General features: G+C 45.2%; 1 protein-coding gene across 1 annotated transcript in view; it reads left to right on the top strand.

Annotated features, from left to right (window-relative positions):
- PLXNA2 (plexin A2) overlaps positions 1–26897 on the top strand; it is a 294027-nt gene that overhangs the window by 24182 nt on the left and 242948 nt on the right. The window contains exon 3 of the mRNA XM_032449324.1: positions 18119–18262. The gene's annotated coding sequence lies outside the window, so the exon portion shown is untranslated. The remainder of the gene's footprint in view (positions 1–18118; positions 18263–26897) is intronic.

Raw genomic sequence — 26897 nt, 5'->3', positions numbered from 1 at the left:
ATCTATTTATGATTTCATGCAGGTTGGGTTTCATTTCCTGCAGTGACACTTTTGTTACCTTTAACGTGTGCCAGCACGTTCCCTTCAAACAGACGTGCTTCTTCATTATCACTTGAAACAGCAGCTCCTCTTCCTGCAGCAAACCTGGAGTCTCCCAAAATGGAGAGGTGCATGGAGAGGCTCTGCAAAGGTGGTTAGTGTGGGTATATGTTATACCCAGACAGCAGAGCACTCCTACCTCCTCACTGATGGCATTGCTTGGTGTTTCTCCCCCAAAGAAAGCAGAGGATGCTGTAGTTGACCATAGAGCTCAATGGTGGTTTTATCTTCTCTGTGCCAGTTTCTACGTGATGGATTTGGGCACAGACATCTCTTTGTGCAATCACATGCACCGCTGGGATGGAGCAATTGATGTTTATGAGTACGTATGTGTCTCTGTGCTGTTCTGACCGTCATCCTTATGAAACTACAAGTGCTGACAAAGCTGAGTGTGAAAATGTGGTCATGAAAAGTATGAGTTTAGTTTGGATAAGTACCGCTGGATTCCGAAGGGTTTTCATAGCATTCTAGCTTTTACTGGCTCCCTTTACTGGCAGTGTTAAGCCCGGGTGTGGCAAAAATGGATTTGTATGGCTTGAGCGAAGCCAAAAACGCCACAAATTTTCTGTTTTTGGGCTCTTGTTGTAGTTATAGAGAGGGAACAACTCAATAGAAGATAGACAGTGAATGGCTGCAGCAGCTACTGGTGGCTCTGTGCTGCGTGGAGAGCAGCTCCCAAGCATTTGGCACAAGCAATGGGGAGAATAGCTTTGAAGTGAAGAGTTGGGGGCTCACATAACATCCCTGCTCCTGGTTCAACCCACTCCCCCTCCACATAGGCACGGATCTGTTCCCTCTGCAGCTTTATAACCTGATCTCGTGCCCATCTCCAGCACTGGTACAGCACTGAGCTCCATCCCATGGGACACTCTTTGCTTTTTGGGGGTCAGTGGAAGACAGACCTTCCTTCCAACCTGCTCCTCTGATCTGTTCCAGCACGTAGAGCTGCTCAGCTTTGTCAACTAATTCTTGGCCTTTTGTCTGCAGCTTGTGAGTAACACGAGCCCTTCCCTTGGGGATGTGCAGTTACATGCTGGCTTATCGAGCAGAGATCCCAGCCAGGGACACGCCTTTGGGAACGTTCCTTTCTTCAGCATTATTCAGCTCTGTGCTGTCTTGACTTGTTCTGCGCTGCTCTCCATCGTAGCTGTGAACAAACCCTGAGCCAGCTTCAAGTGCACTATAGAGCTCACTTAAATCCAGGGAAAACGACCCTTAGCTGCAGGCATGTTGGTTCAATGTGCTGTGGATGTGGGCTTCTCCAAGCTGGGGAAACACTGCCTGGGTTGTGTATTGATATCTATAGGTCCTGGCTTTATTTGGTTGCGTTGCATTAATGTTTGGATTCTTTCATATGGCATCTAAGCTGATAACTTGAGGTTTCATTCTTCTGACTGTCTCTAATACTGGCAGCTTTAAGAACACACACACACACAGTGACTGGCAGCTGTGTTACAGCCTGAAATCTGAAGCATGCTGAAAAACAATCACTTCCATTTCTAGCGCTTCTGTAAGCGATGATTCCAAAGGCAAAGCCACCTTATGAACAGTCTGTGAGGTTTGCCTTAAAACTCTGCATCGTGTCCTGCCTGGGAATGAATGGGGCAGGGAAAGCACTAATGGGATCAGGCATCCTAGCACTGGGATGAGGTTGGGCTCAGGTGTGGGGACTTATTTTGGTTAGAAGCATGTTTTTAACCTTGCAAGTGATGGGCTGTTTGTAGGATCCCACTATGCCATCCTTCTATTAATGATTGAGATGTTAGATTGTCTTGATGTTATCTGCTATTTTTGTGTTCTGAGAGAGTGTGTTTGGATGTGTGAGAAACCAGAGTTACACATAGATGTCCCCTGTGACTGGAAAAAGGGAAACATCACTCCTATTTACAAGAAGGGGTGGAAGGACAGCCTGGGGAACTACAGGATGGTAAGCCTCACCTCTATGGCTGGGAAGCTCATGGAACAGATTGAACAGTTCCTCTTGGAATATGTGTTAAGGCATGTGAGGGATGAGTGGGTGAGCTGAGACAGCCAGCATGGCTTCACCAAGGGATGGTCGTGCCTGTCCAATCTGATCTGCAGAAGTTATTGCAGATCTCCACCAGCAGCTGGTGTCCTTAGTGCCCATATGGGTGCCTTGTGCCCATGCACCAGGCGGTTTGTCTGCTGCCTCCAACACAAAACAGGGACTGCAGAAGCCTTGCTGCATGCATTTGAAGATGGCATGATCTAAGCTCTCATCCTCATTAAGTTAATTTCTGTCTGGGCAGCAGACATGAAGCAACTCGCTCCATCAATGTATTGCTCAGGAATTACTGCAGCAAAGGCATCGGGCAGCCAGGGAAGTCTGACAGCAGGCACTGTCTTGCAGGTATATGCAGTTTCTCAATCACATGCAGGTTGTTCATTGTCTGCGCTTGCAAAACCTTGCAAAGCCAGTGGATTTGAGCAGCTACCCTTCACTCCCACTGCAAAGCAGAAATGAATTTGACTCATCAGGTTCCACAGCTGTGTGTTGTTTATTTTCATGGTGTTTTCTTTGTGCAATGCATAGGGGAGCACAGCGCATGTTGGACTTACATTCAGATCTCCTGATGCTGCAGCAGGGGCTGTATGTGATGCATAGATGATACGTGGGCATGCAATATCCACGGGGGATGGATTCTGCTCTCTGGTGACTCACTTAGATGTGTTAGGTGCATTGTGGATGATGAGTGGTGGTATGATCTCACCTTCGCTCTATGTGTGTTTTCAGCAGCCTGGTGAGGAACTGAGAGATATCAGTGTTTGTGTTTCTGCTGCTCATTTATTCTGCTGCTGGCGTGTCCAAGTGTGGACTACAGTGTACAAAACCACTAAGTATGTGCATAAGTTCTAGGAGGCAATGGGCAGCGGAGCAGTTCCTGCTGCTGAGAGCAGTGCAGAGCTGGGGGGAAGCAATCCCTTTTTCATTTGGTGTGTATCCAAGTGCATAAATAAAACATCAGTCCAGTAGGTATTACTGAAGGAATAAAAATCAGTTCTTAAAACTCACCTTCAGCTATTATCAGGTTTATAAACGTATAATAAAAATAAATAACCTTGGTAGAAGTCATCGTTCGTTACCCTAAGGAGGGTGCAGGATGCTTTGGAGCCGTCTGGGAGTTCTGCTTTTCCATCCAAGTTCAGAACATCTTTTTAAGGGGTTCAAAACTCATTTGTGCCTTAAAACTTCTTATTCAGAAGTGCAGGACCAGAGGCTACCCTTCAGCTGGCATCAATCTGCCTGCATAGAGATAAACTGGTTTACTCTGGCTGAAGATGTGGCCCTGGATGTAAGAGATGGAAGCAGGTGGATGTAATTTCTCTACATTTCCACTCAAGCTGCACACGCCTGGAGCACCAGAAATTGAACGGCACTTTCCCTAAGAGTAAAAAAGTTATTAGCTTCATATTTGTGTTAGTGCTTCGCTGCCCTCCCTCTTGACTTGATCATCACACGTAGCCACGGGCTGTCTCTGGCAATGACTCTGTCTCCCCAATAAAATTAAAAATCACTTTTGTTTCATATCTTTTTAATAAGATGTGTCCTTTTTAATAAAGGGCTCTGCTCTTTAACGGGTGATGCGCTGATGAGCAGCGAGCTCGGAGTTTATTGCGTTTCCCTTCATTTGAATTTCTCTTGCTGTGTTTCAGCTGGAACAATAAAGCAAAGTAAGAATCCCCAAAGGCTGTGCGTGCAGAGCTGACACGGTCCTGCTGCCACTGTGGGTTGAAATGGATGCCCGGTGTAAGTGGGAGCGTGGCTGTTGTGTGCTTGGGTGTAAGGAATAGATTTTGATGCTGAGTGTATAATATAGGAAAGAAGAGAGGCACAGGTTTGGGTATGTATGTATGGGTAGGTCTTTAACTGTGAAGACACAGATGGGCCACAGTGGAAGGATGCACGTTGATTTTTAGTTCCTTATTCCTGGAAATGAGACACGATTTTCTTTAAATTATAATGAATTTGGTGCAGTTCTGTTACAAAGAGTGACCTGGGCAGGGGCTGAGCCCAGTGCTGCCCTTCCATCGGTACAGCCCAGCACTGTGATGCTTAAACCCCTCCAGGTGTGAGCTCAATGTGCCTCCACTCTCCAAGCCCAGAGCAATCTGAGCCTGCTAAAACTTCCTTTAATTAAACCTGAACCTCCTGCTGCCACTCGTGTGCTGCGGTTTCTGGGGTTTTCCAGTGCAGAAAAGCGTAACTGTAGGCTATGTTTTCCAGGATGGAAGAGGGAAGGTGATACAGTTACAGCCGCTTTGCATATTTGTGATCCTCAGGCTTTTCCACTTCAGTTCATTCCAGTGGCACAAGTTAGGACAGCGCTGCTGTGTGCTGGGAGCTGCAGGGTTTGGGGCCCTGCTCCTGCTGCTCTGCTGTCTCCCTTTGCAAGTGTGCATCAAGCAAAGTCTAAAACAGAAAACAGCCAAAAATAGCTACAGGTGATCTCAGCAGATTTGCTTTTGCTTATTGGTGCCCTATGGCTAATTTGGCGTAAAACTAATCGTTGCATCGCTTTGACAGTTAATTAAGACGTGATAAGGTGCAGTTAATGTTGAGCTATCCCTTATTGTAGGGTATCTTGTTTAAATGCCCAGCTTGCACCTGGATAAGTCAGACAGGATCTCTATGGTCATGCTGTCCTCGAGGCTTTGCAGCACTCCTTCATTTCAGACCCTGCTACTGCCACCATCCCTGTGTGTTGGTGAAGCTCTGCTTGTATTTACAAGGAGAAATGAAGGAACATTGTGAATTCTGTTTTATTTTGACTTGGGCAGGTAAATAGGAAAGCAAGTTAACGTTCGTTTCTAAGCTTCTTGTTTGAAGTGTTCTAGGTGTTCATCTTTAGGGGTGCTGTGTTCTTTCTGTCGTGGCTCTCCATGTTCTTCCTCCCACTGTTTTTCTGTGGCTGAGCTGTGATGGAGAGAAGTGGATTCCAGGTGTGTGAGCCATGAGATATTTACTGGTCGAGGTTCAGAAATTCCTACCCTGAGGTGAAGGGGGAAGTAAGAGGGAGGAGAAGAAAAGGAAGAGAAATGAGAAAATAAAGTAGGCTCCAGCACCTGCCATGTAATGATGGGTTGTGTAGATAAGGCGGTTTTAAGGCACATTCCAGACATCTGGGTCCTGCCCAGACACAGCACAAAAGAAAAGGGAGACTTAAAACAACAGCCAGCTCCTTTTAGCCCCAATCCAGTGTGCACACACATGGGAGAGCAGCTAAGCCCAATGAAAACCTTTCTCCTGGCCCATGTTTTCCTTCTAGGTTTAAGTCTACCCCCCTCTGAGCACACGCAGCCCCTCTGATCACGTTGATGTCTGTCACTGAGGGTTCAAGGTGCAGGACATGAAGGGCTGGGGCTGCCCTGGAGCTCTACATGGGGTCGAGTGAATGCCACATCCCCTTCAGTCACCCCTACATGGGTAATCATTAAATAAAGACTCCTTATAGTTATCTCATGTGCTTGTGTGCCTCAAAATTGAAGGAGGATGAGAGTTGAACGCTGCGCTTTGGGCAGCACTTAGCATTGCACAGGACCTCATTCTGCTCCCCAGAGCACAGTGAGAAGGCAGGATGCTCTCCAGCCTCCATGCTGGCTTTCCACCCTCTTGTTTTTATGCTCCTGCAACCGATTTGTTCCCACTGGAGCTAAGGATAAGGCCTTTATGTGTTCTGGGGGATGCTGCTGTAGATTTATATCTCAGAGGTACGTGGCACATCTCTCTGGGTGACAAGGGGAATATAAAGTTGCTTAATTCACTGGGTTTTGCCCAGGTGAAAGCGACAGGAGGAACAATGGGTAATTGTAGCAGCATCTTAGGAAAATGCTGCTGCGATAAAAGTGGAATCACCCAGTAAAAATGTGTCATAAAGCTCCTAAATTTCAGCTCCTCTTGTCACGCCGTCGCCGAGCAAATTTGTTCTCTGTTGGACTGTAAAGAATCAAGTGGTAAACACTGGTGTTTGGTGCAGGAATGGGAACATCTCTCTGTAAGATGGGAATCTTACCTTGGAATGCAGAGATCTGCAGCAGGAGGTGTTGGCTTCTTTGGGAAAGATGGGTGTTTTTAGGATGTGTGAGAATCACCACTTTGGTCTCTTTTTAGTATTCCCTGGCAATAATATTGGTGTGTGTTTGAGTAATCACAGCTATAATATTGAATTTATACCTATCAAATAACACTTTTGATGTGCTTTGACTGCATCTGCACCTTGCATGTGTGCAGGGTCCTCACCTGGGGTTGCTTTTAGTCACATGGGGCAACACAAAGGGGAAAAATAGCACTTAATAGAACCTTTTTCCCCCTCCTTGCTATCCCTTTGTCCCATGTAACCTCATGGGAGATGGCCAGCACCCTGTCTCTTCCCCTTTGGATTAAAGGCAGTGCTGGTGAACAAAGGTATCTCGACACTCTTGAGCAGGCAGTTTTAAACAGCCTTTAAAATACATATTCAATTCAATTTAAAGCAGGCTAAAGCCCACGGAAAGGTTAAAATATCTTTTGAGCCTTTTCCCAAATTTTAACTCCCTTATCTTAATGCATTGTATTGCTTCCTGCCCATTTAGTCCATTTCTATTCAACTCAGGGAAGTTTCCTCATAATTACTTGGCCCCCATCTGATTCCCCCGAGGTTCCAAAATGCAAAACAATTCTTCACAAGGCAGAGATTGCTTTTTACAAGCTTTAATGGGAGGTAAAAAGGGAAAAAGAAAAAAAAAAAGGCATTAAAATGATGTGATCTGAGGTAGAGATTCAGCGCCGAACCGTTTTCTATAAGGCTTCATTTAGCAGAGAGCAGATATTATGTGGTTTCATGAAAGAGGGGGGTTGAGTCTGCTCTTGCTCACCCTGGTAACAAATTACCTTTGACATGAGCAGAGCAAACTCTTAGAATGTGCAGACTGACATCTTTTCACTGCATTCAACATAATCTCTGCAGTCTGAGGGCTATGGAAAGAGCGATATCCTGATGTAAATGAGAGCATTGACATCCATCACATTGATACAGCTATCAGACCTGGCGGGTTCTGAAGGCGTGGGGGATAGGAAGGAGCATTTAAGTTTTCTCTGTTGAAACATTCCTTCACGTGATGTAATTTTCCATCCATATATCTATCATTAGAGGCAGGAATTGCATTCATTTTCACCAGTCAAAAAGATAATGTTCAGTTCTGGCCCTCATACATTCCCTTTGTTTTATCTACCAAGTGGATGATGGGCTTTTCCAGGTGCAAAACTCCTGATGTTTCAGGTGTGAGACAAGGAGGAATGTTATGAGCTGCTGTACCAATCTGTGCTGATAGCATGGCCTGACTTGTAAAACTCAGTTCCTTTATCTCATATGCTGTGAGGCAGCAATGAAGTTAGGGGTGATGTTACCAGGACTGTGGTTTCTGATGTAGCACTTGATTCACACACACAAGTTGCTTTTGCAGGCTCTGGGAGGGCTGAAGGGGATTTACTATCACTGTTTAGGCTTTGCTTGCACTGACATGCTTCATGCCCAAGCAGGGCTGTGCAAAGTGCAAAGCAGCGCTGAAATGGAAGCAGCAGATGGAGTGAGCTGAGAAAAACAGATGTGTTCAGTGGAGGGGCAGAGGGGCAAAGCTCCTTGCATAGGTCAGAGAGCCAAAGCATCATCAGCTCTGCTGCTGCCCATGGGACAAGGAGCTTTGTGCATGGTGATGCTGCAGTACGGGTGCACCACGTTGTCCCACTCACATGATGTACAACCAGGTTCCTCACCAGCTCCTCCCATCCTCTTTCATTGTGGGAACCACAGCTTGTCACTGCGGAAGGGAGCTTCAATATTTTATGGGGAGAAAAAAAGCATTTTAACTCATGGCTTTTGGTGAATATCAGCTTAATATAACTGTGATTTAAAAGAGCCTTTCATTGCCTTTTATATTATGCCTTTCTATCACCTGCCCTATGGGTTTCCTTGCTTTCCATCTCACAAATCCCATTACTTATTAATTTCCCCATAATACATAATAGAGGTAGAAAAGCGTATGGCATCCCATTCAGCAGTGATTTACAAGTCTCTTAGTTCTGAAGCAACATAAGAAAGAGCAGACGTTTTATGAGTTTCCTCTGGATGTTTTCCTTGGTAAAATACATAAAGCATTGCATATGAACTTCAGACTTCTTTGGGCATGATCTCATGACTGCAGCTCTTGCAGCTCTGCTGAAGGTGCGATCTGATGAAGATTACAGAAGCACAGCAAGATGGTGAGCAAGATATACCTCATGCTTATTATGGTAATGGATGTAATATCCATGGAAATGCTGATGGGCTTTGCTTTGAGAGGAAGAACTGCAGGCAAAGAACAAACACACAAAAGAGCATTATTTACCCACATTCCCAATCAGGTTTTTTGCTAACATGTTAATCCCTCTACAGAGGACCCATGAGAAACTTTGATTCTCTCTGCAGCTTGGAGAAAATGGCGAGCACGTAGCATGAATCAGAGGGGCTCATTTAGGAATGAAGACACCATTACTCATCCTGCTCTGGCATGAGGGAGCATCTGGCAGCCTAGTCTGCAATTCAGCGAAGGCAACAGGAGGCAAAAGAAAAGAAGCTCTAGCTCCAGTACACCTCTTGTCAGCTCAGCAGGCAGCATATGAGACCTGGGTGGAGGCAGATGCTGAGCTGAGCCTTTATGTGCTTTGCTTTCTGTTTGCATCTATCTGCTCTTTCCAGCTTCTTTTGTAGTACGAGCTCGGGATCACAATGCAATGCACAAAGACAAATGCTCTGCTTTACCTTTGCTCTGAGAGCTGTGTTGCAGAAAGGTGGAGCAGCCCCAAAGCAGACTGAGCCTGCATAGTGTGTGGATGTGGAATTGGTCAGATCTGCTTCTGTGTGCCTCAACCCTGGATGGTATCAGCACTATGCAGGAGTTTACTGTACTGTGCTCCATTAGGGTCTGAGCAGATTCTCTTGAGTAGGAAACCAAGGCTCATTTTTAATGTCCTCTGCCCCTTATCCATGCATGGTGTTGAAACTTAGGCAGAGCAACCCGTGTATGTTGTTTGTTCTCCTACCAACAAGTGCCTGAAGTCACTGTGTCAGCTGGGGAAGCTCAGGGTGTTGGGGCACCATCCCACCCTTATTGTCCTGGAACAGCCTCGCATTCTCCTCCAGCTGTGTTGCTGCTGATCAGAGGATGCTACCTTGCTACTGAAGGATTTCTAAGCAGGCCCAGTGCAGCACAAAGCTCTGGGGCCATCTTAGCAGCATTTGTGTCATTTCCTCCTTTATTTACCAAGCAGCCGAGGTGGGAGCGCGGCAGGAAGGCAGGTGATGGAATGTTCCTTGCACAGACTTGCAGTCACCGCAGGAATGCATGCAAGACACAGCATGCTGCCCTGATTGTCTGCCTTCATTCCCCTCCAGGTGCAGGCAGCTGCTGGTGCTGCTCTTAAGGTTTAATGTGACATCTTTCTAATTAATAGAGTTTCTCGCTGGCCTTCTTTTGTCTCTCTTCTCCCCCTTTGCAATTCTGAGACTGCAAAGACTACAAGCAAACAGGGCAAGGAAAGGATGTACTTTTCGTTTTCCAGGAGCAAACAAACCAGTTTTTGTTCTTTCTTTTAAGGCTGTCTTTGTTGATGTATTTTTCATGGGCTGGTGAGGCCAGAGGTGTCCATAGAGCTCTGTGGGTCTAGAGGCTGGTGTCTTCCTCAGTCTCAGATGGGACATGCTTTGCAGTGTTGCTTCCTTTCTCTTTTCTCTGGTAGAGCCTGAGGTGGCAGGTTTAGGCGAATAATAGAATAGGTGAAGGAGTTATTTTGTTTGCTTTTCCTTTAGTTGGTTTCTTCTAAATAAGCATCATTTACCTCTGTGTGCATTCTGCAGCTCCTCGTGCCTTTCCCTCAGTAGACGTTTCAAAGGGATTACCAAATCAGCCTTGCTTTCAAACCATCTGGTTTCTATACTTCCAAGTCAAGGTTTCTAAACTCTGTTGCTGTTTCCCAAGCCTTCAATGGCTTCTTTCAAGCTCTTCTGTCCTTTGAATTGCACATGTCCAAGTGTGAAGTCCCCCAGACAAATCTCCCTGTAGAAGAAGGTAATATAATGATGGTAGGAAGCTCCATTTTTCTAACAGAGCGGCTCATGTGCATCGCCCCACGGGAGCTGAAATCTGCAGCGATGTCTCCTGCCTGCTTCATCTTAAAAGCATTTTGTGATGGTGACAGATCATTTAAAATCAGGGTAAGGAGATTAGAAAACAAGGGCATGGAAAATGATGCTTTGTGAGCTGGTCAGGGTTGATGCAGTGCTTCTCATTTCTTCTTTGTATATTTCTTTGCCTGACTTCTGTTACCGACTCACCCTCTAAACGCTTTGGGATCTCTCTGAGCAGGGACCATCCATTGAATTTTAGTACAATGTTTGGCACAGAAGGGTCTGGCTCTTGGGTTGAGCGCTGCCATGGCTGCTATAACAGTGTTAATAGTACTAGGAGCAAAGTATCTTCTCTTGTGCATCCCCTTTGCAGAGAGGTATTAACCAAATATCGACTTCAAAGGACGAATCTTTGTTCTAAATATAATGCTCAGAAGCATTTTATAGCCAATTATTTGCAATTAGAATTAAGGGAGAAACCCCCTTCCCCAAACTACCTATAATTACAGCTGTTCCTTTCATGAAGTATGAATCCAGTAATTAAATCATTTCAGAAGTTTCAGTTCTCTGGGTGATTAAGATGAAGCATGCTGGGTGTTGCCTCTGTGCGTTTTGGGTCCTATGTTATCAGTGCAGCTCTTAGCAGCAAGATTCTTCTATTGCTTCTCATGACCCAGAGTTCCTGTAGGATGCATTCATTATTTGTGATGAACATTTAACTATAAAGGCCTTCTCCTAGTTGATTTTTGGTAGTTGGCAATGGTGGGAAGCAACAACTGTCTTAAAAGTAAACGACTGAGATCGATTCTAAGATGAGCAATAAAGAAATGATCGATGGTGATGATCTGATAGGGAAATGAGGGGCATCAGTGGACAGCCATGTAAAATAAATGGCAGAAGCATTAGAGCTGCAAACAGGCTCAGCTCATGTTGGCGTCGGGGCTGTAGAAAATGGATGTCTGGAAACGTTAGTGAGTGAAGGGAGGAAGATCAGGGCTACGTGTTCGTGTTTTACCAGCTGATAGCAGCACCTACCTTTGAGTTTTCAGTTGGTTCAGTTGCAGATCAGGATGATAAGCAAATCTAAGGATACTCGGGTGAGTGGCTGTGAAGGAGGAGCTGTAATTTTTCTCCTCTGAGGTCACACTCATCCACTTTTGTGCATACCCAGCAAGGAGTGAAAGGAGCAGATGCTTTTTCTTGCTATTTCATTGATGTTCAAGAGACTATTTTTAGATGCACCTTCAGCCAAAATGAATCCTACAGAGGTTACACACTGTTAAATATTGCTTTATTTTCCCCCAGAATAGGAAATATCTGTCTGCCACCTTCATCCAGCCATGAGGACAGCGTGGAAATCACCTGCAGTTTATTTTCAGGGGGAACCAAACAGTTTGAGCTTCCAGTGGCTGCAAATGGAGCTGCACATTCCCAGTATATCTGAGTATCAGTGTCTGGTGTTTCCTGAATGCCTTTGAGGGCTTTGCTTCAGGTGTAAGCTTGATTTGGATGAAAGTCTGGTGTCTTGCAGGGCACTGGGGAAGCTTTGTGCTAGAAGTGGTTTAATTATGAAGCTCCTTAAGGTCTTTCCACTTCTTCCTTATTCGGCCATACAGGTTTCCCTGCACTTTTCCACCCTCCCCCCATTGCCTCTCCCTTTCCCGACCGTAGGTAGCCACACATTTTGATTGAGGTTTAATCTCCTTTCTTCCTTCCTTTGCAAACCCACCTCCTCCCATGCCTGGGGCTGATCTGTCAGCTCAAACGCATCACAAATCAACTTGACAGTGGAGATCTCCCCTGGAGCCACAGCACCGCCAGTTATGCTCCTGCAGATTTGCAGATAGAGAGGGTGGGGTGCATTTTCCACCTAAAACCTGGGAGCATCTACATGGAAGTAAATTTCCATTCCACTCTTGCCTTTGTTTCCAACTCTTCTACAAAGCAAGTCCCCAGCCAGGGGAGGATTCAGAGGACCACAGTGTGCCATCTTCATGCATGCAATTGCTGCTGCATCCTGCAGTGCTGTTGAGGATCTCGGGCAGCTTAAGAAAGTTGATTCAGCTTCCCATGCCAGCCATCACTAGAGCCATGTGTAGAGTTCTGTGCTTCCTTTTAAACTCATTTCATGGTGTTAGCAGTATGGGGAGGTCTCTTGGATACCACTGAGCTATCACTAACACAAACCAGTGGCTGTTGGACCTGAATCAGCAGCTGCACTGAGCTTAGGCAAAGGGCAGATACCTTGTTTGAGGAATAGGACCAGGTCTCTCTTGTTTTTATCTGTACGTTGTTGCAAAGGGAAAAAAAAGCTAGAAACTAGCCTTGGCTTGTGCTGCTTTTTCAGGACTTATTCCGGGTGGCAGCAGAGCCTGTATTTGCATTCTCATGAGAACAGAGCAGATATGCCATGCAAATGTAAGCATCTCCTTCCTCTCCTTAAAAACCTGACTTCCATCTGGGAGTTGATTAGAGTGCTTGCAGGAACATTTGCTCACCTGGCTGAAGTCTTTATTCCAAAAGCTTATCACCATTGTGGGGTCAGAAGGAGCTGCTCCTGTCTGTATCAAGGAAAATAACATGGTTGGAGCAAGACACAAGAAACAGAAGGAAAAGAGGCCCCTCCTGGCCATCTTGCCATGACAAACAGCATGACCAGGCTTTGCCTAATCTGCTTGTGGATGCAATGACTTTTGGAGGCAGAGTTCTTCCAAGTGCACAACCTTTCCTGCCATCCGGGGAAGTAAAACTGCTCCTATTAGCTGAATTCAGCCCGAAGTTGAATTGCTTACCATGTTTGATTTATTGGTTTTGTGAAATGCAAAGTCTTTAATGTTCAGTGCTCGGAGCGCACTGTAATTCTAAGTACGTTATTACAGTCATGACCAATGTAGGAATTATCTTCAAAGGCTTTGAGTTCCTCTTAGCGAGCTTTCCCAGTCCAACTACCAAGTCAAAGGAAGGCAGGGAGGTCTGTTCTTTCAAGGAAAAAGGAGCAAAGTGTTATAGGTCAGATGCATAGGAATGGCCTGGAAACACCGTGTGGAGAAAGCACAGGAATTATTTCTGAGCTCAGGAATAGTGCTATTCACTGTACGTAATTTTAATGTCTTGTGAATGGCTTCTTAGAAATGAGTTAAAAGTCTCCAAATCCCAGAATAGAAGTGGCTGTGTTAAAAATATCCACCTGGCTCACTGCTTTGCTAAATGCACGGAATCCTGTAGGCCAAACTTGGATGTGATTGCAAGCATCTCTCCAAGACATATTGGAATCAACAGCAGCGCAGAGGGTGTCTGTGCTCCGTGTCCCTGCACAGCCTCTGCTCAGAGCCCTCTGCCTTCAGGAGCTGTCACAACGAAAGCTATTCCCACCAGAATGAAATGCATTCAAAGTCATTTTTTGGAGGTGATTTGGGCACAGCCTACTGTGAAAATGAGATGGCACCGAGCTGATTAAATAATATTTATGCAAATACAAGTGCTGTCAGGGCGTTGTTTTCTTCAAGATCCAGCTTGTCAGAGACTCTCTTTTGGCTACGTGTCAGGTTCATTGAGCTTGACTGAGCTAGCAGGAGCTCAGCATAGGGGGCCAAGTGCCAGAACCCCACAGTAACTCTTCTCTAGTGCATCTCCTTCCCATCTCCCACCCATAGATCTTGCTGCTGACTTCTTAGTGCTCCGCTGGCATCTTGGATTTCCTCTTTTCAGCTCCTCTTGTGCCTTACAAGTCCTGCATTGCTCAGTTACAAAGCAGCAGCTGCCCTGTTTTGTGATATTTTTTTATACCTTTTGGTCCACCCGTGGTTCCCTTGTTACAGAGGAATGTTGGCGTTGATGTTAGGAAACGACTAACAGGTGCTGAGACAGATGTTTGCAACAGCCTTGGGATATATAGATCCCTGCACAAAGAGGGCTTCAGAGGCTTTGAAATGATTTGGGAGGTAGTTTGAGGAACAGTTTTCAATGGTATTGAGGTGGCTATGCAGGGATGCCTCTCTCACACTCAGTGCTTCGTACTGATCTGAGCTACACAATCTATGTGGCACTGGGAGCCTGATGGCTCCCCATGTTCACAGATAGCAGGGAAAGTCCTTGGTGCCGTGACTCATCGGAGGAAATATTTGCATAACTGCTCAGAACTGAGCATGTATTTGCCTGAATGTTTTACGATGCTTTGTCTGAATACGCTTTTAAATAACAGTTCATTTGTGCAAGTGCTCCAGCAGAGTGTACAAGAGACATTATGACTCGTGGGGACTGCTGAAATGAATTCCAAGCCTTGATTTGAACAAATGTTTGCAAGTTCTTTCTCACAGTATTTACGCAGTTCTGATCTAAGCTTCATTAGCTCAGCAGATTCATTTCTCTGCTCCAATACCTCACTGGCCAGTTGGAGCCACAGAGTATTTTCTTGTGGCATTTTCAAGGGGATCCCTGGGGAGGGTTGGCTGATAAGAAATGAAAGAAGTTATCAAGCGTACATAGAATCACAGAATGGCCTGGATTGAAAAGGACCACAATGATCATCTGGTTCCAACCCCCTGCTATATGCAGGGTCACCAACCAGCAGCCCAGGCTGCCCAGAGCCACATCCAGAATGCCTGCAGGGATGGGGCATCCACAGCCTCCTTGGGCAACCTGTGCCAGTGCGTCACCACCCTCTGTGTGAAAAACTTCCTCCTAAGATCCAACCTAAACCTCCCCGTCTCAGTTTCAAACCATTCCCCCTTGTTCTATCACTGCCCACCCTCATAAACAGCCATTCCCCCTCTTGTTATGCTCCTTCAGTGTTGACCTCTGCTGATGAGCCCCATCTGGAAGGATCACTTTCCTATGGTACTTCTGCCCAATTTAGATGGCAATGAGTCCTTCTCCCTGCATTGTGTATATATCAGATGTAGTTATTTCTAAAACTAGCTGGAACACGTGGGTTATAGTCCATGTAGATTAATTCTTTTGCCATTTTAAAATGGTTTTAGGTGCTTGCCTCAAATAGTCACTCACAACACAACGTGGCCTAGGGCTTGGAGCTGATCTTACCACGGTTGCACTGGCAAAAGCCCACTGTCTTCTGCAGTGTTAATGCTGGTTTGGTTTTCACTTCGGTGTTTTCCTCTGTTATTTTGGCCATTCTCATTAGGAACTGCAGAACGAGGTTATAAAACCTCCTGAATCCCAGCTGCCTGCATTTGAATCTAAGTCTTCTCTTCCCACTAAATACACAATTGGTTCAGATTTAAGCTTCAGGCTTTGGCCCTTCTCCACCATCTAAAAGCATGCTTTAATCTCCTGAAAACCACGAGCTCGATAGCTTCTGGGTGCTTTAATTAAGTGAAATGAAAGATGTTAATTTCCATAAATAGAAGAGCTTCCAAGAACAGCACTGGGGCTCCAGCCCAGCCACCCACCCAACACACTGTGAGAACGACCTCAGTCTAATTAATGCTCCCTGATGGAGGGAGCAAGGGTGGCTTGAACTTCATCCCGAAAGATTCCTCTGATACGATAATGAGAGAAAGAGAAGAGCAGGTTTTGAGTGCCCTGCCAATGTGATAAAAACTAGGGAAGATGGAAGGCACTTCTTTTATCTACCCAAGTAGATACGTGGCACCCAGCACAGCCCTGAGCCCATCTCTTTGGCCAGGTCGTGATTTTGAGTCAATACAGACATCTAGTGGCCATAGAACTGGAAGTTGCATGGATCCCTGGGGGAGTTCTGTCCTTGCACCATCCTCCTTTCCTTTTCTTCTGTATTTCTTTCTTTATTTGCTTTAAGGAAGACAAAAGCAAGATCTCAACGTAGATCCTTATCAACGTGCAACATTTCCTTTGGTTCTAATTTGCCTTGAGCTGTTCTTGAGCTTTATCGTGGGAACACCAAAATGAAAATTCCAAGCTATTTTCATAGAAATATAGATCCCCTTCTGGAAACCTCAACGTTGCCTATTTGTTCCTATTGAAACTGATTTGTGCTGATCAAAAGCTCTACCTGTGCTGTGAGCAAGTGAAGTTCAGAATTGCTTGAAACAAAGCTACCAAAAGACCAAGACCCCCAAGAAGAATCATTATGAGATGGCACACATGATGGGCTGATACTGGAGTAGTTAACCAAGAATTCTCCTTATGGCAGCAGCGAAAAGTGAGGCAGGAAGCTTCTTGTTCAGTCTGTTTGCATTGGCTTTTTCCTATCCAGCACACCTGCCCCTGTTCCCCAGGAACGGATGCCAAGGTGCATCTGTTCTCATAAGTGGAAAAATAGGATTCTCACATTCATTGTTGTAAGACTTGAAATCCCAATGTGACAATGGGATTTGGTTTTGGCAGCCGGCGTGGTATCTTTGGCTACTTTCAAGATGTGAAATTAAACTGTGTCATCTCTGCTACCTATGCAACTGTACTGCCTTTGGCAACAGCGCAGGATGCATCTGCTCTGCAGAGCCTGGAATCCTTATTCATGTTGCTGAAGGCAACAACTGAATTTGGCAAGGAGTGTTCCATAGTCAAAATGCAGCAATTCAAAATCCCAAGTGCTTTCCCCCTGTGCTGTAGAATGTTACTTTAAAGGTGGGATCTGGGTTTGAATAGTAAACCCTTCTCCCTTCCCACAGCTGATTTTGTCCCATGAAAAGGGAGCCTGGTGATGTGACACGAGGGCTGCAGTTAAAGCATTAAAATACTGAACTTACAATATCAAAGCAGTTGCTAGAGCAAATGGAGCCCATTCACTGTCTGGCTAGTGGTTGTTTCTTGGTGCTAATGAAATGGGTGCTTTTCTGCATTGAATTGAATCGCAGCTAACTGAGCAGCAGTCAGCCCCGTGCCCTGCGTTCAGATAAATGTTGCCTTCCTAATGCATTGTAGAAATGCAGGATGCTGATAGTTTCTTATAGTTGAGTAGACCTGTCTTTGTTCAGTACATGATTTCCGTTCCCATGTGCTGGTAGAAGGCAGCGAGTTACTCCACCAGAACCCACTGATTAATCTTAATGAGCCTTACATCCTGGGAAACATTTTTATTGCAAATCTGCCTTTGCTTTTGCTCCCTGCCTCTATCTAAAAACCATTCCACGCCATTCAGTTGTACTGAACTTCCTGCTGCAAATAAAACCCCAATTCTCTTTCTGTAATTCCTGATGGCTCCCATGCTTGACGATGGGTTGCGTTAACATTTCCTCCGGGTGACATTGGATGTTGGTGCTCATGCTGCCTTCTGGTGAGGGGATTTGGGTCTTTCCCTACCAGCACTTGGTCCCAAACCCAGCCAGAACCACTGGGAGAGAGCTCACAAAGCAACCAAAGTGAGGGTAGTGAGGAGGAGGGCAGGATGGAACCCATGGGTGAGAGATAAACAAAGCGATGCGCTGCTGCGTCGTAGAAGAATGGATTTATGGGTTATGACATTCCTAAAATATCTTTATTTAATAATGAAAACTTCATTATCCAGCCCTGTGCCGAAGTGTTGCCATGGGCCTGCTGCAACTCCCTGGGAAGATCTTTCATCTTGACAGAAGTTCTAAATTACAGCATTAGTGCTCTAACGGAGAGGAAGTTATGGCCTATTTTGTCTGTCCAGGGAAATGAGACACGCATTACTATGGAGCGGGTTATTGAAATCTAATCACTGAGAATATTAAAAATAGGGGAGCAAAAAAAAACTAGTCTGTGTGAGCCCTGGGGACAAATTAAGTGATAAACCTTGAGTGTTTACTGGAGTTTCATCATTTTATGAAAAAGTAATTCATCTTTATTACAGTTGAGGCTATTATGTTTCACACCATTAAGGAGGCAATGCATGGAGACCCTTAAGCTAATTTTCAATCCAGCTATCAGAACACATTATGTTTTTATTTTTATCACAGGTATTGCAACATCCTCCATGGCTGCATGTTCTGACCTCCAGAAGCATCTCGGATTGTTTCAGACACAATGAAGTAGAACCAGCTCCTGCTCTCCAACTCATCATCAGCACTGTGTGTGCTTGGGCTCCTGGTCCTGACGTCCAGGTAAGGAGTCTGTTGTTTGGATTACAGCCCCAGCCCCAGGCTGTGACCCTGTGCAACACAGCTTTTAGGTGCTTTGGCTGCATTATATGTCCCTCTTAGTCCAGGTTCCAAGAATATTGCAGTGAACTTGCTTACTGGCCTTGCTAAAAGGGCAACATTTAGATAAATGCTTGAAACCGTTCATAGGAAATGAATCTGGAATTTATGGTTGTAAGTTTTTCCAGCAAAATCTCAGTGTTTGGATGAGAAACTCTGCTTACCGAGGAGCTCTGATCTGGTCATGGTAGAATTTCAGCCTCTGATGTGGAAGGGATGGAAAACAAAGTGGCAGCCCTGGGTCTCTTTGCTCCAGTAACTCAGACCCGATTTCAGGTGCTGGCTGATGAAGAACACCTTTATGAACACAGCTTGTTTCTGAAATGCATTCCTGTGTGTAGGGTGGGGGGTCTCAGCTCCCAGCAGTTCACATGTTGCCCTCGTTTGCCTTCTTGGGGCTCCCTACCACATTGTTCCACCATTTCATGACAAAGCTGAGAGTGAGGAAAGGTGGAACTTTGGGGAACCGATGCTGGGTGTTTGGTGAGGGCAGAGCACCCTCTCTAGCACAGTGCTGGTAGGACACCCTGAGCACCATCCTCTCTATTGCCTCTGCCTTGTGCAGGTATAGCAAATAGGTACACCCAGCTACTGGAATGACCTGTATATAAACAACACAGCAGAGGCTGTTGTGTAGATGGGAATGCAGGGAGATTTGTTGTCTCATAGTGGCTCTGAAGGCAGGGATCTGTGGATTAAGGTCAGTATCTTCCAATGATACACGTGGCAACAGGGGACAGGGGCTGAGATTTGTCTGCACGTGTTCTGCAGACCAAGAGGAATAATTGCTAGGAACACCTCGGTCAGGAGTTTGAAACAGAGAACAACATTGCTGCAATAAAATAAAAATGCAGTAAAGAGGATATACTGCTCCTGGTATCTGGTTAATCAATGGACTGTGAAGAGGCTGGGGTGATAAACTGACTATAATCAGAGCTAATTTCATGCAACAGAATATGTCCGTAAGATTAGTCTATTTAAAAACAATTTGAACTGAACTTCTGAAATGCAAAGCTGTTCTGCACTGCTCAGTTTCAAGACATGCCTTAAAGCAGATGAGGAAGGCAGGAACCATCAGACGTGTATAATTTAAACAATACCATCAACCGAGTATTGATTGCGAAGTAATGTACTTATTAATTAATAGATGTCCTCGTGTTAAATACATTTGTCAGAGCTTTTCGGAGGCCATTTAGTGAGATAAATGGTGGGTTGTATAGTGCAGTACTTTGTCATTAAATGGATGTCACTTTGGAAAGAAATGCAAAGATGTGCATTTGCTGGAGTGCAGTGCAGGGTGGATGGTCACGCCAGCTGATTCCTGCAGCAGTGAGGAAGCAAAGGAAGCAGCCATAAGGGCAGCGACCATCTCCAGCCCATTGACCTACAGGTTCTGTGAGCTCTGTAACAGGCTGTGGGTCCCATTGGCATACGGAGCAGATCTGTGTGAGCTTGCACATCTCACATATACGCCGTATCCAATTTTCTTCCCTCCTTCTTCTCTCCTGTGTGCTGAGCAGACTTTTTCGCTGACTGCTTGATTGATGGATATTCAAAAGGCATCTTTATGAGCCCTATAAATAATCCCTTAAAGGCTTTGCTTTCCTTGTTGTGCATTGAGGTGCCACTTGATGGTTTCTCCTTGCTGATGGTGGTCCTTGTTTGAGCAGTATCTGTCCTGGGTTGGTGACTTTGGTGACATCTCAGGTACAGAACTGTGGTGCTTCATTCTCAAAAGCTTAACTTGGCTTTTTGGAGCTGGTGTATAACATAGGCACTTTTGATTGGGGTTGATTTCTACATTATGTGAAGTGGAGAGAAGTTTCCTCCTCTGAAAGGAGGTGTTGAACCACCTTTATGGGGCCTGTATCCTAAATCACTGCTCTGTGTTAGGGCACGTGTGGGCAGCTGCAAGAAAGATACAGCATCTGAACTGGGTCCCCTTCCCTTTTCAGACTGCAGGGCTGTAATTCTAGCTGACAAAGTGTGAAATTCCATTTTTATTTTCAATTATTGCGTGATTTGTGGCACGGTCAGTTTAAAAAGAAACTTCCCTCCCTGTGTTTTTATATACGCTGAGTTCATTGTTTGCAGAGGAAACTCTCAGGGCAATAGAACCGTGCTGCCTTCCAAGCATTGTACCTGGCCATGAGTTTTACAGGCATCCCCCCAAGTCTCTCTCATCACAGCTTTGATTAATTTCTCTCTTTTGAAACATGTGGGCTCTTTTTTTCTTATGAGAGCCACTTTGCTGTTTGCCAGTGCACAAAGAGAAGTGGGTCAGAGTGGGCAGGTTAGGAAACAGCGAGATGAATGAGAGATGGAGCAGGTACACATGAAATGCAGCATCAGGTGTCACTTCTGTAGGGGTAATTGAACAGAGAGATTTATGACACTGATATTCGTTTCCTTGAGTGCTCCCTTACTCTGCTCAGCAGCATTAACAGGCCTTTGCATGGAGCAGAAATGATTCTTCCAGCCGTGTTACAGGTGGTGTAAGGGGACTTTGCACCAGTGAGAATCCATCGGTATGCATTCAAAATAAATAGATGTGCACATAAAGAAATAACCCCTATTATTACACGAGGATGCAGTGGGAGTGCCAGGGGAATGGAGAAAGTAACAAAACTTGACACTGGTGATAATAAAAGAGGGAGCGAAAGCAAAGAGATCAGCCCAGCCTGCTGGGTTTGGAGTGCTTAATCAGAACTGACTTCTACTACTGCAGCTGCAAAAGGAATGTTTCTAGCCTCCCATTAATTTCCATACAATAACCCTCTAATGGGGGAGTTGCCGGGGAGAGGAAGGCGATCAATCTGTTGTAATGACACACTGGAGACTAAGGGAAAATGCAAACTTGGAGCAATTTCATGGCAGGTGCAACCTTGGAAAGTACAGCCATTTTTCTAAGTTAATTTGTTCCCCTGATATGTTTGAAATCCATATTTGTACTTTAAAGGTCTAAAATGCAAGATGATTAAAAAATATAACCAGATTTCTGTAAGCTTTTCAGCTGGATCAGGTGATGTATTAAAGCTCCTCCTTGGAGCTGGGGCAGCTGGATGTCTTTTATCATTTGCTGCCAAAAAGGGATTGTTTGTCCTAGCACTTGGTTGCTGTCTTTAGCCCTCCTTCCCATTTACCTCCATGGTGTTGGTTCACCTCACAGTTAAATTGATCCCCAGTACTACAGGATGTATTAACAGCAATAATAAGACGATGGCAGTAATAATTACCACCCTTGTTACTATTAGTAATAACAGTGCTATATAATTATAACGATCGTCTTGGAGAAGAGCCCCAAAGTGCTTTAAATGAGTTAATTTCTGATGCGTTTTAGGTACCTGCCTCTTTTGCATCGTTCTGAGCATTCCATATATGAATGGTGACAGGACCTCATGTCTTCACATGGGAGCACCACAAAGGTTCATCACCTCATTTCATTTTGGGTCTCATCCCCATTCAGCATTCTGGAAGATGTGCTTTGTTTCAATGAGCTTTGCAGTTTCCTTGTGGCACAGAGCAGCCCCATTCCAATCTGTGCCATCATTTGGGCTTCTGAGAGCCACTCTCCTTTCTCCTGATTGCAGCTTTTCTGTTTCTTTGCACTTGAGAGCTACAATCACCATGGTGGATGTATTGCATTATAAAGCACTGGGAAGTGCAGGGGCTTTGCATGAGAATTGGATACCCCTCTGCTCAGAGCTTTTGTGCTTTGCATTGAGCACCAACCCTCACCATCAGATTTGTGTATTTGTGATACAGCCCTTTGTGACTGAAGTTAAGGGATATGCTTTTAAGGGATATGCTTTTTTACATGAAAAGATGCTTCTTATTCTGCTGGGATGCTGCATTTCATTGGTGCTTTAGGCATGTGGAGCAGCTTGCTGCGATCAATGACTATTCTTACACCCTGGTTCAGATCCTGTTCTAAATTCACACTTGTCCAGAGCTGCCCCGGGTTACAAAGTTCCTTCATTGACACCTACAAACCAGCTTACATGCCTTAGTTCTCCTTTGTTGCTGCCCTGCTGGGCTTCCATGAGCCTGCTGAAGGAGATAAACAAAATAATTGATCATCTAAACGAGATTGAGGGATTCGTAAAGGTTCAATTATGTCTCCCTAAGTCTGCTCTCGAGTTGGTGTAATGAAGTCTCTGCCTAATTCTCAGTACATCATCAAAATCAATTTATTGGGATCAGCTGCTACAGAGGAGGGAGCAGAGCAATCAGAAGTATGGAGCGAGAGGAAAGGCTGAATACACCAGAGCTGAAATGGCAATCTCCTCTTCTGAGTAATTCTCTACTGATTACAAACATAATTTGAGGGCTGGGAGTTTCCTGGGGCTCCTGCAGCTCCTGGGCAACACGTGTCCTCCATCAGACATTGCTCTGTCTTTTCTTTCTCAGGTTTTAAAGCTCATCCCCCATAGGGTGACAAATCCCTCGCTGTCCATCCAAAGGTAAAGGTCTATGAAAGGCGATCCAATTTCATAGGCCGTAAAGCTTTATATCCACTCCTTGTGCTTCTTTCCCTCGTTGTTTATGATTTCAGAAAAATCTTTAAGCCCTCAATCTGTATTTGGCCTCTGGACACTCATAAGGCAAAACTGGATTCCCAGCAATTGCTCACAGAGGGAAAGCAGCAGCAGAGTGCCCTGCTGGGTTTGCAGTGCCTGTTCTGGAGGTGGCAGATGGGGGCTGTGGGATGCACTATGGCAGAAGGAGGGAGGGCAGCCTTAGGATGGCCTGTCCTATCCCCACCACCAGCTCCAGACCACTGCCCCATTGCTTCCCAAGTCATCTTGCAAGCTGCCACTTGGAAGCAGGATTTATACATAGAAAGTGGTGCTATTGAGGAAATCCAGCTTCTTTACACCCCTTATGCAGCGAGGTCTGTTGTCTTCCCTTTGAGTCATCCCTGTTTCCTTTCTGAGAATGGCTCCATGCGCCTACAAACCCGAGATTAAACACAGGCAAATACTGTGACATTTAAAAAAGATGTAAATAGAATAACTCATTTTGCCATCTAGACAGGAGTCTCAGATCTGACAAGTACACGTGGCACTGTGCCTTGCTCATCTCATTACTCCTCACCTCTGTTCATAAACTTCCGCCTAGAAAATAACGTAATTTAATTAGAAACGTGGAATTGGCCTATTGCAGTCACAGCTGGTTAAGTGGAATCAGTTTATAAGTTCCATTGTCATCGGGGTTGAAGTATCTATTACATTATCAGCCTGATTTTATGTGTGGTTGCTATTTGGGGACTGGCAGAGGGAAGGTAAAGAAGGAGAGGACGTGAAGTCTGCACAGTGACCTGAAGGTCCCTTCCAACCCAAGATACTCTACTCTATGCTTGATCAGGTATTGGGGGAGCAGGGGGTTGGACAGCACAGCCCCGGGGTCTTTGCATGGGAGAGACCCCCACCCCTCCATCACCTGCCATATACTCCCATTGATTTGCTCTCCATAATCACAAGGGCTTTCTGTTGGAACTCCCAATGCTCTCTGCACATCCATGGCATCCATGGGGAAGGACTGTCATGGGGTAGTCCTCTCTGTGCTGGGTTTTTATATGCACAGCACACGCAAAGGAAAGCCATGAGGACAAATAAAGCCAGCTTGGTTTGCAGTTCACAAATATTTCTGAAGGCAAATGGGACAGGAATGGTTTAGCCCACAGACACTGATTTGTCATACAGTCTGACTGGGGCTTTGATCCTCTCCTGCTTTTTTGGGGTGTTTTTTTTTTGGCCCAGGCATTAGATAATGCTTTAGAAGCCATTAGAAAAACTTGTGACAATTGAACTGCTTTGAAAAAAACGACAGTTTGATGGTCTAATAATAACCCATAAACTGAGCTGGAGAAGGTTTTTTTTTCCCTTTCTCTTTGGTATTCATTATGTACAGTATGTTTCAAAATGTCCTCCTCAACAAATAACCCTTTCAGAGATCTACACATTGATGATAATACAGGCTTCTGTAACACATTGGAATGCTTACAGGTGTGTGTGCATTATAAGGAGCTGGTAAAAGGTGCTGTGATGTTGGAGGGGGAAGGAATGGAGAATGTGGGGATGCCTTTGACTGTGATCTTTGAGTGGATGGAGAACGACTTTTCTCTGCAGGTCCTGAAGGGTAACATGGGTGGGAGCCCACGCTTCATTGCAGGATCTTGTTTTTGCAAGATCTCACTTGGCAGCGATAAATGAGCAACTTTCAAGCCTCAGAAATGATTAATTTCTCACTGGAGCTGTCTCTGAGGCTGTCACAGCCTGACAATCCTGACATAAGTGTCATTTATAATGTCACAAGTCTATTATACGTAAATGTCATTACACAATTACTCTGAGGATGAGGAAAGGTTTGCTGTGGCCTGAAATTAAGTCAATTACGTATCTTAATATTATTGTTCATTCGTCCCCCCCCTCACGCGGTGACATTGTCTCCCGTTTGTTCATTTAGCACAAATTAGCAATTATTAATTGCAGCAGTGCTGTTAGGAAGCCCAGGTAGGGTCGGTGTCATGAAGGCTCTGGCACAGCCCTGTGCACGCTGCAGTGATTGATATCAACACGAGGATCGCAATGCTTTGATAATGAACCCTCTTGAAACAAGGCCTCCCTTCTTGGTGTCCCCCCCCCCTCCCCACACACACACATATTCCTGCATCCCCCTGAAAAGCAGCAGCATCTGGGAGTGATGATAAATCCTCCACGTGGTTCTGATAAAGGTGGCTTGTTTTAATGAGGGTGACTTTTTGTGCCGCTTAACAAAAGAGGCTCTTTCTTGTTAGAAGGACGGAGGAGTTCAGCGAATTCCCCCGCGCCGCACCTCAATTATCCCTTAAAATTGGCATAAATGTAGCCTTCATTTAGTTCTAACAGGCTTTCATCCTCCTTGGCCCAGACACAAACAAGGCGTATGCTGGGGCTGGGTGTACTGGTGGGGTGGGAATGCATTATGCATCAGAAGGTGCAGTGATGGAAATGAGAAGGAGAAGGAGCTGTATGGGACTGCAGCAGCCCTGGGAGCTGTGCTCATGGTTTGATCTGAGGGCATTGGCATCCAGCATGGCTTGGTGAGCTGGAAATGGAGCTGCATGCCAGATATAGACCTGGGTCTGAGGGCATTGCAGGTATTTTGTGCTGGCTTCAGCAAAGCAAAGCTCTCTATGCTGAGTTACACCTCAATACAGAAGAAGGCAGCAGATTTCTATGATAATCCTTCAGATTTCTAGCAAGACAACAGAGATGAGCATCAGGCCTTTTAAATCTCTCCCTTTGCCTGTTTTCTATTCTGGGAAGCTATTGTTCTCAAAGGGACATCTTTAAAGGAAAAGCTGGTAGAATAATTTATTTGCGAATAATTTATTCAGTGATTGATGGGAAAAGCTGCTGAATAAATAATTCACTGAATGCTAATGGAACATCAGAGATGGACGAATAATGAAAATGTTTATTTGCAAATAATTTATTCAAAGAAAAATGCTGAAATGTATCAGCTCAATTATTCTCGGTCGTAATCCAGTCATCCCCACCCAGCACGCTGTGACATGTCGTACAGTGATGCTCCTTTCAACTAAATAGAAGCTCCAGGTAGTAAAGTCATATCTGCTCCAAACGAGGGGCTCTGATCTGCTGTTAGTAAAGAGAAGTCATGAGGAGTTTGGGTGAGATGGACCTTGAGCTTGGAGTTCAAGCTGTAACTCCTCTTGTGATGGTATCTTCATTTTATAGGATCATAGGATCGTAGAATGACCTGGGTTGAAAAGAACCACAATGCTCATCCAATTCCAACCCCCTGCTATGTGCAGGGTGACCAGTCACCAGCCCAGGCTGCTTCAGAGCCACATCGAGCCTGGCCTTGAATGCCTGCAGGGATGGGGCTTCCACAGCCTCCTTGGGCAACCTGTTATTATTAGGAGCAGCTTAACGACCCAAAATCCTCCTCTCTGGGAGTGCGGCTCTTGGTTGTGCTGTTCTGCTCTCCCTGGGCAGGATGGGGAGGTAGGGACAACATGAACGATTTTGCTTTTTATTGTTAAAGGTTTTCAGAAAGCTTCTAGTCAGATGGAGATCCACGTTCTGCGCTCAGGCTAAAGATGGTGTATCTCCTGTTCAAGCTGTTCTGCTTATGTCTGGTTTCCGTAGTTTAAAAAACAAGCCTTCAATTTGCATTAAGCACACGGTGCTGCAGTCTCAGGTGCAGATCGGGTCATCTTGCCCATCCTTCACTGCTTTATCATCTTGTTTTCTCCATTTCCTCCTGTGATATATTGAACTAAGCGACATTTTCAAGAGCAGGGACACTAAATCATGCATGCTCTGTATGCATAATCCAGTCCCGAATGCTAACGAAGGCGTGTTGGCAAAAAGAAGTTGCAAGAGGGACCTTGGAGTCATCTGGGACGCAGGTAGCAAGGGGAGAGAGAGCACCTGTATTGTATTTCCTTTGTGATTACAGCCATCCATATCAGAACCAGCTCAGGGTTGTTTTATTCTCCGAATCTCTGTATTAGCACTGTCAGAATCCC

The sequence above is a fragment of the Coturnix japonica genome, chromosome 26 (genome assembly GCF_001577835.2).
Source record: "Coturnix japonica isolate 7356 chromosome 26, Coturnix japonica 2.1, whole genome shotgun sequence".
Taxonomy (NCBI): domain Eukaryota; kingdom Metazoa; phylum Chordata; class Aves; order Galliformes; family Phasianidae; genus Coturnix; species Coturnix japonica.
The sequence above is the reverse complement of the archived record's forward strand: the minus strand, read 5'-3'. Positions and strand labels throughout refer to the sequence as shown.